The sequence below is a fragment of the Ipomoea triloba genome, chromosome 6 (assembly GCF_003576645.1).
Source record: "Ipomoea triloba cultivar NCNSP0323 chromosome 6, ASM357664v1".
Lineage (NCBI taxonomy): Eukaryota > Viridiplantae > Streptophyta > Magnoliopsida > Solanales > Convolvulaceae > Ipomoea > Ipomoea triloba.
The window spans coordinates 13,354,044-13,367,607 of NC_044921.1; the positions used below are offsets into that span (position 1 = coordinate 13,354,044).

The window sequence follows — 13,564 nt, forward strand, 5'->3', positions numbered from 1 at the left end:
TATAAGGTGTAAAAATCACTCAAAATTAAACTTTTGTTAATTTTATAACGTTAGTCTAAAAATAAATAAATTTGAAAAAAATAAGTGTTAGTAAATAAATTTTCTAAATAGAAATTAGAGAATAGAAAATAGAAAAGTTAGATAACAAAAAAAACAAAAAGAGTTTCCTAAACTAAACATGCCCACATATTCTATTATTGTACACAATTTTTTGTAAATGCACACCACTATCAGTACTCCGTGGGTTTTTCCTTTCAATTTGCAACATTAAAAATTTCGTCACCTGAGAGATTCGAACTCTCGCGGGGAAACCCCATGTACTTAGCAGGCACACGCCTTAACCACTCGGCCAAAGCGACTGTTTGTTTTCTTTAGTTTACTTAGATGTCACCACCGGTCTGCGAACCAAAGTTCGCCTAAGTCTTGAAACATGCACCATTATTGTCATTCCCACCATTCGGTCCAATATTAACATTATTATTTCCGTCCCATTATTATTAATCGACAATGCGGAGGAAGACATTTCATTAAGCAAATAAGGGTCCTAACTTGTTGGATATAATTATGAAATTCAAGCGCAAATGAAACGTTCGAGTTACAAATTCGAGTCGTGTGTCACACATCACATACTTTCCTTAAAATCTTATTTAATTTGATAACTACCAAAGGTGTTAGGAACGTTGTGGCATAGGTTTCTCAAGATAAAACAAATTTTGATTAAATAGTTGAACACTCAAACTATGAAGTCATGGCAAACAAGAACAGAGAATAACAGAGGAAAAATTTTGAGATCATGAGGGTATAGATTTGCACGCCTCTTACATGAAAGAGAAAGTCTAGGTGCTATACAATTCAAACTTATTTTAAAAGGGAGCTATATTTATACTAGTGCAAACTCACTTTCATGTTCCAATGTGGGGAAAGTACTTCTTCCAATTGAAATGGGTATATTTTAAGAATCAATTTCTTATTCATTCATTATCCATTTTGAACGTACAATATATCAATTTGTTCGTCTCACTTAGAAGAATGTGAATCCACTTTGACCCAATCCAAATGGAAAGTAGACTCCACTGATATTTGTATCACAAAATAATCCCTTACAATGTCATTTTTGCTAAAAAAAAATTTCAACCACTTGAAACTCTTTCTATTTTTTTAAAGGTATATATAACTAAAACTCTCCTTTATATAGATTTGCTTAGGTATATATAACTAAAACTCTCCTTTATATAGATTTGCTTCAAAATATCGCCAGTTTCTTTGAAATAATTTTACTTGCTAATTCTTTTAAAATTTATGTTCACGATAAATCAGAACCATTATGGAATGAAAGGAGTATAAAATTGTGAAGGTCTCAGACCACAGGTCTGCCTCACCTTGGATTTAAAAATTAACCGTCGCCTGAGAGATTCGAACTCTCGCGGGGAAACCCCATGTACTTAGCAGGCACACGCCTTAACCACTCGGCCAAAGCGACTTTTCGTTTACATTCGTGTACTTATTATTATTGATCTATGCAGAAGAGTTGCAGTTGTAAGCCTATAGTTACTCCATTTATTTATTTATTTATTATTATTATTATTATATGGAGTTTAATATTCCGACTTAAAGTGAAACAAGAGAAATTCACAGACTTGCCTCTTCCAATTTTTAAGTCTACTACATTCCGTCAACCTATTTAAAATGTCTAGGTACTCTTATTTCGGTAGCTTCATCAATTTCTTGTGTTTTTGTCTTATTTCCATTAATTTGTTTCCTTTTAAGTATTTATTTGTTTAATTGTAGTTTGATGAATACATGTTTTATATATGTATTTTTTGGGATTTAATTAATTTTTTGGTGTTAAATTTTTTTTATAAAGGATTTCAAGTAGGTAATTTTGTGAAATATAATAGACTCCATTTTTCAGGTTTTTAATGGAATGTATTTAATAATACTTAATTATTTGATTGATACATAATAGGATTTTATTTTAATTATGTCTAAATTTGTTAGTCATCAATGATTATTTTGTTATACTCATTTAATTTTAATTTAAAATATTGAACTGCATTTTTAACTTGCTAGAGACTAGCAAACCTTAAGTGCGGGACCAATCCTATCATTTTATAGGTCCGGGGCATAACAACAAAAATGAGCCCGCTATATGAAATTAATATTATTTTCATAACTAAAATTTAAATTAAATAAAAAAAATACTAATATCAAATAACTTGAAATAAGATTTACAAGTTTTTAACATTTTTGCGTACACAATAATTATAATAAAAACAACTCTAGATTCTTTACTAAATGCAAAATAATTAATAACTGCATCAATGCCTTCATAAATAAATAATTATACTTTATAAAAACGGATAAACAATTTAAAATAGAAAAAGCTTATAGAAAATCACATTGTAATTATAGTAAATAATAAAGTAATTATTAATAAAAATATACAAAATAAAACTTACAAATAAGAACAGAACATAACATCTTAATTATTGGGGGAAATAAATAAAACACATTAAAATGTGATTATATTCATAACTAAATATGTAATATAATTAATTGGATAAAATAGTTTAAATAGAAAACACATTATAAATCACATTTCTCTATTGATATCATATTTTTAAATACTTTTTTTTTAGTTAGATCAATTTCAGATTTTTTTAAAGATTAATTTGAATACGATTACGCACAAAATATATTATATATACATAACACATTATTATAAAATTCACAAAATAACATGTTCTAAATCTAAATAGTAAATTACTTTAATTGAAATATATTCAAAATTTGATATGAATCACAAATCAATTTATATTATAAATATTACTATAATTATAAGAAGGTAAAAAAAATCACAAAATTACAACTCAAAAAATACAATTAGATATAGAAATTAATTTCATAACTTAACAATTTTAATACTATATAGTATCCTAAATTCATCTTCAAAAGATAGGGAGGAAAAATACAATTAGAAATAGAATTCATAACTTACAATTCTAATACTATATAACATCAATAAATCCCTCAATTCATATTTTAAAGGTAAGGAGAAAAATTTTAATGGAGAACTACATTTGGCAATTCATCTTCTAAAGATAGGGAGGAAGAAAAAAGTTGATGGAGAAGTACATGTGGGGTTTCGACACAGTGACTTCAATTATATTAACCACTAGTCCCACCAAATACACTAAGCCAGACTTTATTAACTTTAACTTATTTTCAAAAAAAAAAAAAAACTTCAACTTATATTAAATAATTATACTTAAATATATATAATATATATATAAAATTATGGCAGGGGTGGTGGGCCCCTTTGAAGCATGGGCCCTGGGCAAGGGCCCAACCCGCCCTTGCCCAGGGCCGGGCCTGCTTAAGTGTCAAACATTGCAAGAAAAGTCTAAATTACATACGAAATTTTTGATTAAAATTAATATTTGAAATAATGAAAAATTTGTGATAGAATAATTAGGTTGTCATTGTGTTCGTCACAAAATATTTTTTATTGACAACTTTAATGATATATACGTCCATTGCTAAACAAGAAAGATCAGCCACTAATTGTGTAAAAAAAAAAAATGATCCAAACACACCAACAAAATAATGACGAAAATTTATTGTTGTTAAATTTAGCATAATGGCATCAAACACTTCCCTTTATACGGGAGGTGGTGGGTTCGAGCCTCAGTGGAGGCAATACTTACTCTTGTGCTTCAATAGTTTGAGAAACTAGTTATGAACAGATATGCATTGTAATAGAGTTAGTAGTATTCAAAAAAATAAGTATACCTATACTACAACTAAGAAACCTACCATCTATCCTTGCTTTGCACTTTCTTCATTTATACAATAAATTTATTCTCTTGAACTTGTAACTCTTGTCTCCCATTGCACTTTCTTCATTTATACAATAAATTTATTCTCTTGAACTTGTAACTCTTGTCTCCCATATAATTAATTTGATGACTAATTGATCATAATCAATAAATACAAAATAAAGTCAAACTTAATATGAGTTATAATTCATTTGGTGTAGCATTTTAAATATGAACACTTTTACATAACCAATTTAACCTTTTTCAGCTAAAGCTATAAGATAAGTAGGGTGATCTGAAAATTAAGAACCAAGGGCCTATTAGCTCAGTTGGTTAGAGCGTCGTGCTAATAACGCGAAGGTCACAGGTTCGAGACCTGTATGGGCCAAATTTTTCCTCCCCGGTGTGCATGCAATATTCATGACAAAACGCACTGCAAGTCTGAACTAACCATTTATGGTTTGGTCCACTGGGCCAAACTCTGCATGCGAAAGCCATTCCGAAATGGTGTTCACAAAATGCACTTCAGGTGTGGATTTGCCATACATGGTTTGGGTTTACTGCCCACTATGGTATGGAAGACCGTGGCAAAATCATTATTTGTCAATTTATATCATGGACCAAGCTTGGTCCATATAGCATTATAGACACAAGACATGTACACAATAAGACATATACATATGTTATATATTTATTTATTTTTCAAATATGATTTAGGTATAGAATTTCATAACACAAGATACAACAACTCATAATATATAACACATAGTGTGAATTTGCCATACATGGTTTGGGTAATCTCAGGCAACGCCCATGTTCAATATTTTTGTCTGCTATCCAATATGAAACGACATAAATTCCTTTGTCTGAGAAAGTAGCATTTTCCCGCCTAAAATCACCTCCCAAAATTGAAAATTATATATGCTTTTTGTGATTTGTGATTTGTGATTTCTTGTATTTATTTATGGCATTTATAGAACACATGTATAAAATCTAAAGCCTACAATGAACGCAAAGAGAAGCGAAAGTATGTTGGGTATAGACACAAAAAATTTGAAACCGACAAATAGACCGATTAAATCATTATTTGGCTTAGTTTGAGATGAAGTATTAGACTAATTGAGTTATTGGGCCAGGTTGATTAAATTAATTTAATTAGTCCAATTAATTTAATTGGTTATTGGGTTGTTGAATTAATTAATTAAATGGCCCAAGCTCAATTCATATTGAATTTAATTATAATTATAATTATAATTTAAATATAATTTTATTATTTTGAATTTAATAATTATAATTTAATTTGAATTTGAATTAGATGATAGGATCTTGAACTTAGACTTAATGTTGGCAAGGTTCATTTCCTTAGATAATTAATTAATTTAATTTAATAAATAAATTAGGGAGTTTGTTGAGGGATGATGGTTACATACTCCACTATAAATAGAGTCACTCATTTCACATTTGAAACACACATTGAAAATTGAAAACAACTTGAAGATTTGAGAGCATTGAAGGCATTTTTGAAGTCGTTAGAAACTTGAAGCATATGAAGATTTTGAAGCTCGTGATTATCTTGAAGCTTGACGGTTCCTGTTTAAGATGACGCTAGTTGAATCCCGCAAGGCCACACCGCTTGAATCCCGGAAGCTACGCCACTTAAATCCCGAAAGTCATGTCATTGAATCCTGGAGGCTACGCCACTTGAAATTCGGAGGCCCTTCAATGGAGCGTTCAAGACATCAATTGAAGAATCATGAGACTACACAGAGATTTTCTACCAACACCTTATTGATATCCTTGTAAACTAGAATTTTGAATTCAATATATAATTCAATTTTCTTTGTTCACAAATTGGCACGCCCAGTGGAACAACTCCGTCTCTCATCTCTTCATAGGCGCATATCCTTCAACCGATATGGGGGCAAACCCCATATGAAATTTAAAATGGAGGAAGCTAAATGATACTTCTTGGCACGAGTTAAAACAAACCCATATCTCCTTGGAACGAGTTAAAACGACCTCATATCTCCTTGGCACGAGTTAAAAAAGGCATCATATCTTTCAAGATACTCCTTGGCACGAGTTTAAAATGACTTCATATCTTTAATTATCGTCATATGAGTTGTAGTGTCGAGACTTCCTTGCACTACATACTCTGAGTAGTATATGCTAGCAAGTCTCGAGGGGGCATTTGTTGACATAGAAAATTTGACAAATATGATTATTTATCAATATTAGTATATTTAAATATATTTTGGATAATATTGATATTATCTAATTTGTTAATTAGATAATATCAAAAGAGTTTGAACTTATCAAAACTCTTCTATCCTACAGCTATAATAGGAGCTTTTATTTCTATGTAATTATCCTGGGAAAATCATAATAAAAGCCTCGTGATCTTGAAAGTAAAAGCCTCAAGCTCCTCCATGCCAACCATATTGCTCTAAACCCCATTGAAAATCAAGCCATTTGAATCTCGGAAGGCCACGCCGCTTGAATCCCGGAAGCTATGCCACTTAAATCTCGGAAGTCACGTCAATTGAAACCTGGAGGCTAGTTGAAGCCTGGAGGCACTTCAGTAGAACACTTGAGTGAAGAAACCTGGAAGCTAGTTGAAGCCTGGAGGCACTTCAGTAGAACACTTGAGTGAAGAATCAGAGGACTATACAGAGATTTTGTAACTGCACCTTCAATTATATAGACACTGTAACAGGTTTTTGTGAATATATACAATTTCGCTTTTTTGTGTTTACAGATTTTGGCACGCACAGTGGGACAATTCTGCCTCTCATCTCTTCATAGGCACATATCCTTCAACCGATATGGGGGCAAATCCCATATGAAATTTGAAATGTAGGAAGCTAAATGATACTCCTTGGCATGAGTTAAAACGACCTCATATCACCTTGGCACGAGTTAAAACGGCCTCATATCTTCTTGGCACGAGTTAAAAAGGCCTCATATCTTTCAAGATACTCCTTAGCACGAGTTTAAAATGACCTCATATCTTTAATTATCGTCATATGAGTTGCAGTGTCAAGACTTCCTTGCACTACATACTCTTGAGTGGTATATGCTCTCAAGTGGTGTACAAGCAAGTCTCGAAGAGGCATTTGTTGACATAGAAAATTTGACAAATATGATTATTTATCAATATTAGTATATTTAAATATACTTTGAATAATATTGATATTATCTAATTAACAAATTAGATAATATCAAAAGAGTTTGAACTTATAAAAACTCTTATATCCTACACCTATAAATAGGAGTTTTATTTCTATGTAATCATCCTGAGAAAATCATAATAAAATCCCCGTGATTTTGAAAGTAAAAGCCCCAAGCTCCTCCATGCCAACCATATTGCTCTAAAGCCCATTGAAGATCAAGTCATTTGAATCCCGGAAGGCCACTCCGCTTGAATCCCGGAAGCTACGCTACTTAAATCCCGCCACTCCGCTTGAATCCCGGAAGCTACGCTACTTAAATCCCGAAAGTCACGTTAATTGAATCCCAGAGGTTACGCTATTTGAATCTCGGAGGCTACGCCACTTGAAACTCGGAGGCACTTCAGTAGAGCACGTTAGAGAAGAATTAGATGACTATACAGAGGTTTTGTACCTTCACCTTCAATTATACACACACTGTAACCCGATTTTGTAAAATATATACAGTTTCACTTTTTTGTGTTTACAGATTTTGGCACGCCTAGTGAGGCAACTCCGCCTCTCATCTCTTTATAGATACATATCCTTCAACCGATATGGGGGCAAACCCCATATGAAATTTGAAATGGAGGAAGCTAAATGATACTTCTTGGCACGAGTTAAAACAAACCCATATATCCTTGGAACGAGTTAAAACGACCTCATATCTCCTTGGCACGAGTTAAAAAGGCATCATATCTTTCAAGATACTCCTTGGCACGAGTTTAAAATGACTTCATATCTTTAATTATCGTCATATGAGTTGTAGTGTCGAGACTTCCTTGCACTACATACTCTGAGTAGTATATGCTAGCAAGTCTCGAGGGGGCATTTGTTGACATAGAAAATTTGACAAATATGATTATTTATCAATATTAGTATATTTAAATATATTTTGGATAATATTGATATTATCTAATTTGTTAATTAGATAATATCAAAAGAGTTTGAACTTATCAAAACTCTTCTATCCTACAGCTATAATAGGAGCTTTTATTTCTATGTAATTATCCTGGGAAAATCATAATAAAAGCTTCGTGATCTTGAAAGTAAAAGCCTCAAGCTCCTCCATGCCAACCATATTGCTCTAAACCCCATTGAAAATCAAGCCATTTGAATCTCGGAAGGCCACGCCGCTTGAATCCCGGAAGCTATGCCACTTAAATCTCGGAAGTCACGTCAATTGAAACCTGGAGGCTACGCCAATTGAAGCCTGGAGGCACTCCAGTAGAACACTTGAGTGAAGAATCAGAGGACTATACAGAGATTTTGTAACTGCACCTGCAATTATACAAACATTGTAACTGGTTTTTGTGAATATATACAATTTCGCTTTTTTTGTGTTTACAGATTTTGGCACGCCCAGTGGGACAATTCTGCCTCTCATCTCTTCATAAGCACATATCCTTCAACCGATATGGGGGCAAATCCCATGTGAAATTTGAAATGTAGGAAGCTAAATGATACTCCTTGACACGAGTTAAAACGACCTCATATCACCTTGGCACGAGTTAAAACGACCTCATATCTTCTTGGCACGAGTTAAAAAGGCCTCATATCTTTCAAGATACTCCTTAGCACGAGTTTAAAATGACCTCATATCTTTAATTATCGTCATATGAGTTGCAGTTTCAAGACTTCCTTGCACTACATACTCTTGAGTGGTATATGCTCTCAAGTGGTGTACAAGCAAGTCTCGAAGAGGCATTTGTTGACCTAGAAAATTTGACAAATATGATTATTTATCAATATTAGTATATTTAAATATAATTTGAATAATATTGATATTATCTAATTTGTTAATTAGATAATATCAAAAGAGTTTGAACTTATAAAAACTCTTATATCCTACACCTATAAATAGGAGTTTTATTTCTATGTAATCATCCTGAGAAAATCATAATAAAATCCCCGTGATTTTGAAAGTAAAAGCCCCAAGCTCCTCCATGCCAACCATATTGCTCTAAAGCCCATTGAAGATCAAGCCATTTGAATCCTGGAAGGCCACTCCGCTTGAATCCCGGAAGCTACGCCCCTTAAATCCCGGAAGTCACGTTAATTGAATCCCGGAGGTTACGCTATTTGAATCCCGGAGGCTACGCCACTTGAAACTCGGAGGCACTTCAGTAGAACACGTTAGAGAAGAATTAGATGACTATACAAAGGTTTTGTACATTCACCTTCAATTATACACACACTGTAACCCGATTTTGTAAAATATATACAGTTTCACTTTTTTGTGTTTACAGATTTTGGCACGCCTAGTGGGGCAACTCCGCCTCTCATCTCTTTATAGACACATATCCTTCAACCGATATGGGGGCAAACCCCATATCAAATTTGAAATGGAGGAAGCTAAATGATACTCCTTGGCACGAGTTTAAACGACCTCATATCTCTAGGGGTGGGCATTCGGTTAACCGTTCGGTTAACCGAACCGAACTACCAAAACCGAATTAACCGAACTTGCCAAACCCTTTAACCGTTAATCGAACCGAAGTTTCTATTTCCGAATTAACTGAACCGAATTCTTTTTCGGTTAACCGATTAATCGAAGTTTTAAATCAAAATTTGGAATTCTTTAAATTATATACAGACAATTACTGCTTGAAAAAAATTACATGGACAATTTCAGATTTGGCTCTTTGTTTAACATGTTAATATATATATATATATATATATATATATATATATATATATATATATATATATATATATATATATATATATATATATATATATATATATTTTCGGTTAACCGCATGTTTCGAACCGAATTAACCGTTAACCGAAAATATAGAAATCCTTTAACCGTTCACCGAACCGAAAAAGTTCGGTTCGGTTACGGTTAACCGAAAAGCTCGGTTCGGTCGGTTAATTACGGTTAACCGAAATTTTGCCCACCCCTACATATCTCCTTGGCACGAGTTAAAACGACATCATATCTCCTTGGCACGAGTTAAAAGGCATCATATCTTTCAAGATACTCCTCCACACAAGTTTAAAATGACCTCATATCTTTAATTATCGTCATATGAGTTGTAGTGTCAAGACTTCCTTGCAGTAAATACTCTTGAGTTATGCTCTCAAGTGGTGTACAAGCAAGTCTCGAGAGGGCGTTCGTTGACATAGAAAATTTGATAAATATGATTATTTATCAATATTAGTATATTTAAATATATTTTGGATAATATTGATGTTATCTAATTTGTTAATTAGATAATATCAAAAGAGTTTGAACTTATCAAAACTCTTCTACGCTACAACTATAAATATGAGCTTTTATTTCTATGTAATCGTCTTGGAAAGTTCATAATAAAAGCCCCATGATCTTGAAAGTAAAATCCCCAAGCTCCTCCATGCCAACCATATTGCTCTAAACCCCATTGAAAGATTAAGCCATTTGAATCCAGAGACCTTTCAGAAGAACAAACATATAAGTTCTTCTTTGAATATCAAGCTACTTGAAATCCCGAGGCCCTTCAATAGAATGTTCAAGACATCAATTGAAGAATCAGGGGACTACAAAGATATTTTGTACCCACACCTTATTGATATCCTTGTAAACTAGAGTTTTCAATTCAATATATAATTCAGTTTTCTTTGTTCACACTGTGAAGAAGTATTGGGATTCAACTTTTTTGGAGCAAAGAAGTATCGGGATTCAGGACAAATTCTCTACTCCTATAACTCCACAACAAAAGGGAGTAGTATAAAGGAAAAACTGAACCATCCAAGAAATGGCAAGAGTAGTACTGAATCACAAACAAATTCATCAAAAACTTTCAACAAAAGTAGTAAACACATGCTAATGCTATCTAATCGATGGCGTATATGTAGGGGCTAAAACCAACAACACACAATGCCAACTATGGTAAGGAAAGAAACCAACCCTCATTTTGGCTTGATGATGCCACTGCATTTTGGCGTGATGTCAACGTTGTAGTATTGGAGCTTTAGGTCTTTGGTTTTGCATTAATTAATGCAGTGGTGCGTGTGTAATATAATGATGGGAGGTTTGATGTGGATAATATCTATATAGGGGGTCTAGCTTTTTTGCATGCATGGAGGGCGAGGTTAACGGTGCCAATAGCAGGATTGGGAAGAATGCATTGGATGGGTTGGGGAGAGTGCTAGACAAAACCAATGGCAGGGGCTTTGAAACTTATTGTTGATGCTAATTCTGTTGCGCACACAACCATAATTGCATGGGGTGCGTTAGTTTATGCCGCTAAGGGGAGCTCTTGGAAGGGTGTTTTCACTGCCCGTGAGGTGTATTAAACATTAGTATTTATTCCTTTATTTAGTCTGTTGAATAAGTCCGGGTTGTTATATTAATTCTCATCTAGATTTGGTTGTTACTAGCTTCTACCCTATTTAATACCTTGTGCTGTACTGTGAATTATCATTGCAATACATATTCTCTTCATTTCTACATGGTATCCAGAGCCATACTCTGACGAGATTTCTAATTTTTTTTCCATCCTCTCCATTCATTCATATGGCAATGACATCTTCCACTCTTATTATTCAACTATCCGCCCCGACCAACTTCCCAATTCGCCTTACTGATGCGAATTTCCAAGTATGGCGTCACCAGGTTCATTCCACAATCATTGGTCTTGGCCTATTAGGATATATTGATGGCATTGTAAAAGAACCCACTAAAGTCTTGGATATTGCGTTAACAACTGCGAACCCAGCTCACACGGATTGGTTACGACAAGATCAGATTATTCTTGCTGCACTTCTTGGTAGTTGCGCAGAAACAATCCAGCTGACTATATCCTCTGCCACCACAGCGGCGGATGCGTGGTCACGCCTTACGGCTAGCTATGCTAGCTCATCCAAAGGCCGAATAATTTCTCTTAAAGCTAAACTCATCTGAAATTCGAGAGGATCCCGGTCAATTTCGGAGTTTCTACTAGACATGTAATCAATTGCTGATGATCTTGCTTTAGCACAACATCCTATCTCGGATGAGGATCTAGTTGTTCATGCTCTCACTCAATTAGGTGACGAGTATCATCCTATCATGGCAGCAATCAGCGTACTTGACACTGCAGTTACCTATGCTCAACTAGGTACCATTCTAACAGAATACGAACACACGATGAAGCAGACCGCCGAACAACCTGCATACCTACCCACGACGAATGTTACCCAACGCCAGTCTACCTCGTCCTCAGCTTCAACTAAAACTAGGTCAATGTCCTTTCGTGATCAGCCTAACCACTCAATCTCCCGGCGAGACCGTGGTGGTTCATTCCGCCAAGGTGGCAACAACTCTGGAAATCGCCAAGGACGATTTTGTAATTTCTGTGAGTTCACGAGCCATGATAAAAAGTTTTTTAGGAAACTTGCTCAGTTTCTACGAGACAACCACTATTAATTTAGTGACACTCAAAATTCCCGGAGTAACCAACCAGTCGTCAACTTAGCCAGCACCACCCCTACAACTTCACCTCAATGGATGTTCGATAGCGGGGCTTCACATCACGCGACCTCTAGTCCATCTAATTTGCATGGTTTTTCCGACTATGGGGGGCCTGATGAAATCAGTTTAGGTCTTTATGTCTAAATGGTGTTTTGTACGTGATACCTCTGATTTTATACTATTATTTGCCCATCAATTTAGTTAGTTTTCTTGCTTATTTTCTTTACCTTGGTGAATTTGAGACTCGTTTGTGTGTTACATTTGCTTAAGCTTAGTTTATTCACAAACGGGAAGCAAATGAAGGATTTTTGGATATCTTGGACAAGTTTCGGAAGCATAGGAATCTACCCAAGGACGGAAAGGAGTTGCGGAGTACAAAATGAGTCAATATGCAAAAGGAGAGGGCACCACACAGTCGTGTGGGTGCCCGTGAGCTTCTACGCGGACAGCAGCAAAATCGCTACGCCGCACGGCCATGCATTTAATGACGCAATTTTCTGGTTTTTGGGGTATTCCGAGCCCTAGTTTAATTTAGCTTATTTTTCCTTCTCTTGAGAGTTTTCCCTAGCATAGATTAGCTCAGATTTACACACTTTAACTCGTTTACAAGCTTGGAATCGTGGATTGGATTGGAATTACTCTTCAAGTTGTTTGTAAAGTGCTTCTCTTTATTCTTTTTAATTCTCATATTCGTTTATATGATTTCAATGTTTCATTCTTGCTTTGCTTTAGTTACTTCAATAATGAGTGAGTAGTTCGTTATGGGTTTAGATTAGGGATCTATTGCTACTCTTGATGCTTGATTTGTGATTATTGCATAAAGGGATTGAATTGTTCACCTAGGGTTTATGTTGAATTGGGGATTGAATTCTACTTGTTATTAATTGATTGCTAGTTTAGGAGAGGACTTCATTACAACGAAAGTTGGGTGAAGAACTCGAGCCTTACCAATTTCAATCTAATTTTTCATACTATGAGAATATGGGTAATTTGGGGGCTTACAATGCTTTAGTGTTTAAGGTTATGATTGATGCATCACGAAAGTGGGGCAATCTTAGCCTAATTCTGTTTATTGATTATGAAAGTAGCTGAACTGAATT

The 13,564-nt window shown here is 34.4% G+C and overlaps 3 non-coding genes across 3 annotated transcripts; 1 reads left to right on the forward strand and 2 right to left on the reverse strand.

The window, feature by feature from the left end:
- Window positions 1-277: 277 nt before the first annotated feature.
- On the reverse strand, window positions 278-359 carry TRNAS-GCU. The gene has a single exon. It is a non-coding gene; the product is annotated as a tRNA-Ser (tRNA).
- Window positions 360-1,398: 1,039 nt separating this feature from the next.
- TRNAS-GCU lies at window positions 1,399-1,480 on the reverse strand. Its single transcript has one exon. It is a non-coding gene; the product is annotated as a tRNA-Ser (tRNA).
- Window positions 1,481-4,132: 2,652 nt separating this feature from the next.
- Window positions 4,133-4,206, forward strand: TRNAI-AAU. Its single transcript has one exon. It is a non-coding gene; the product is annotated as a tRNA-Ile (tRNA).
- The last annotated feature ends 9,358 nt before the right edge of the window (window positions 4,207-13,564 follow it).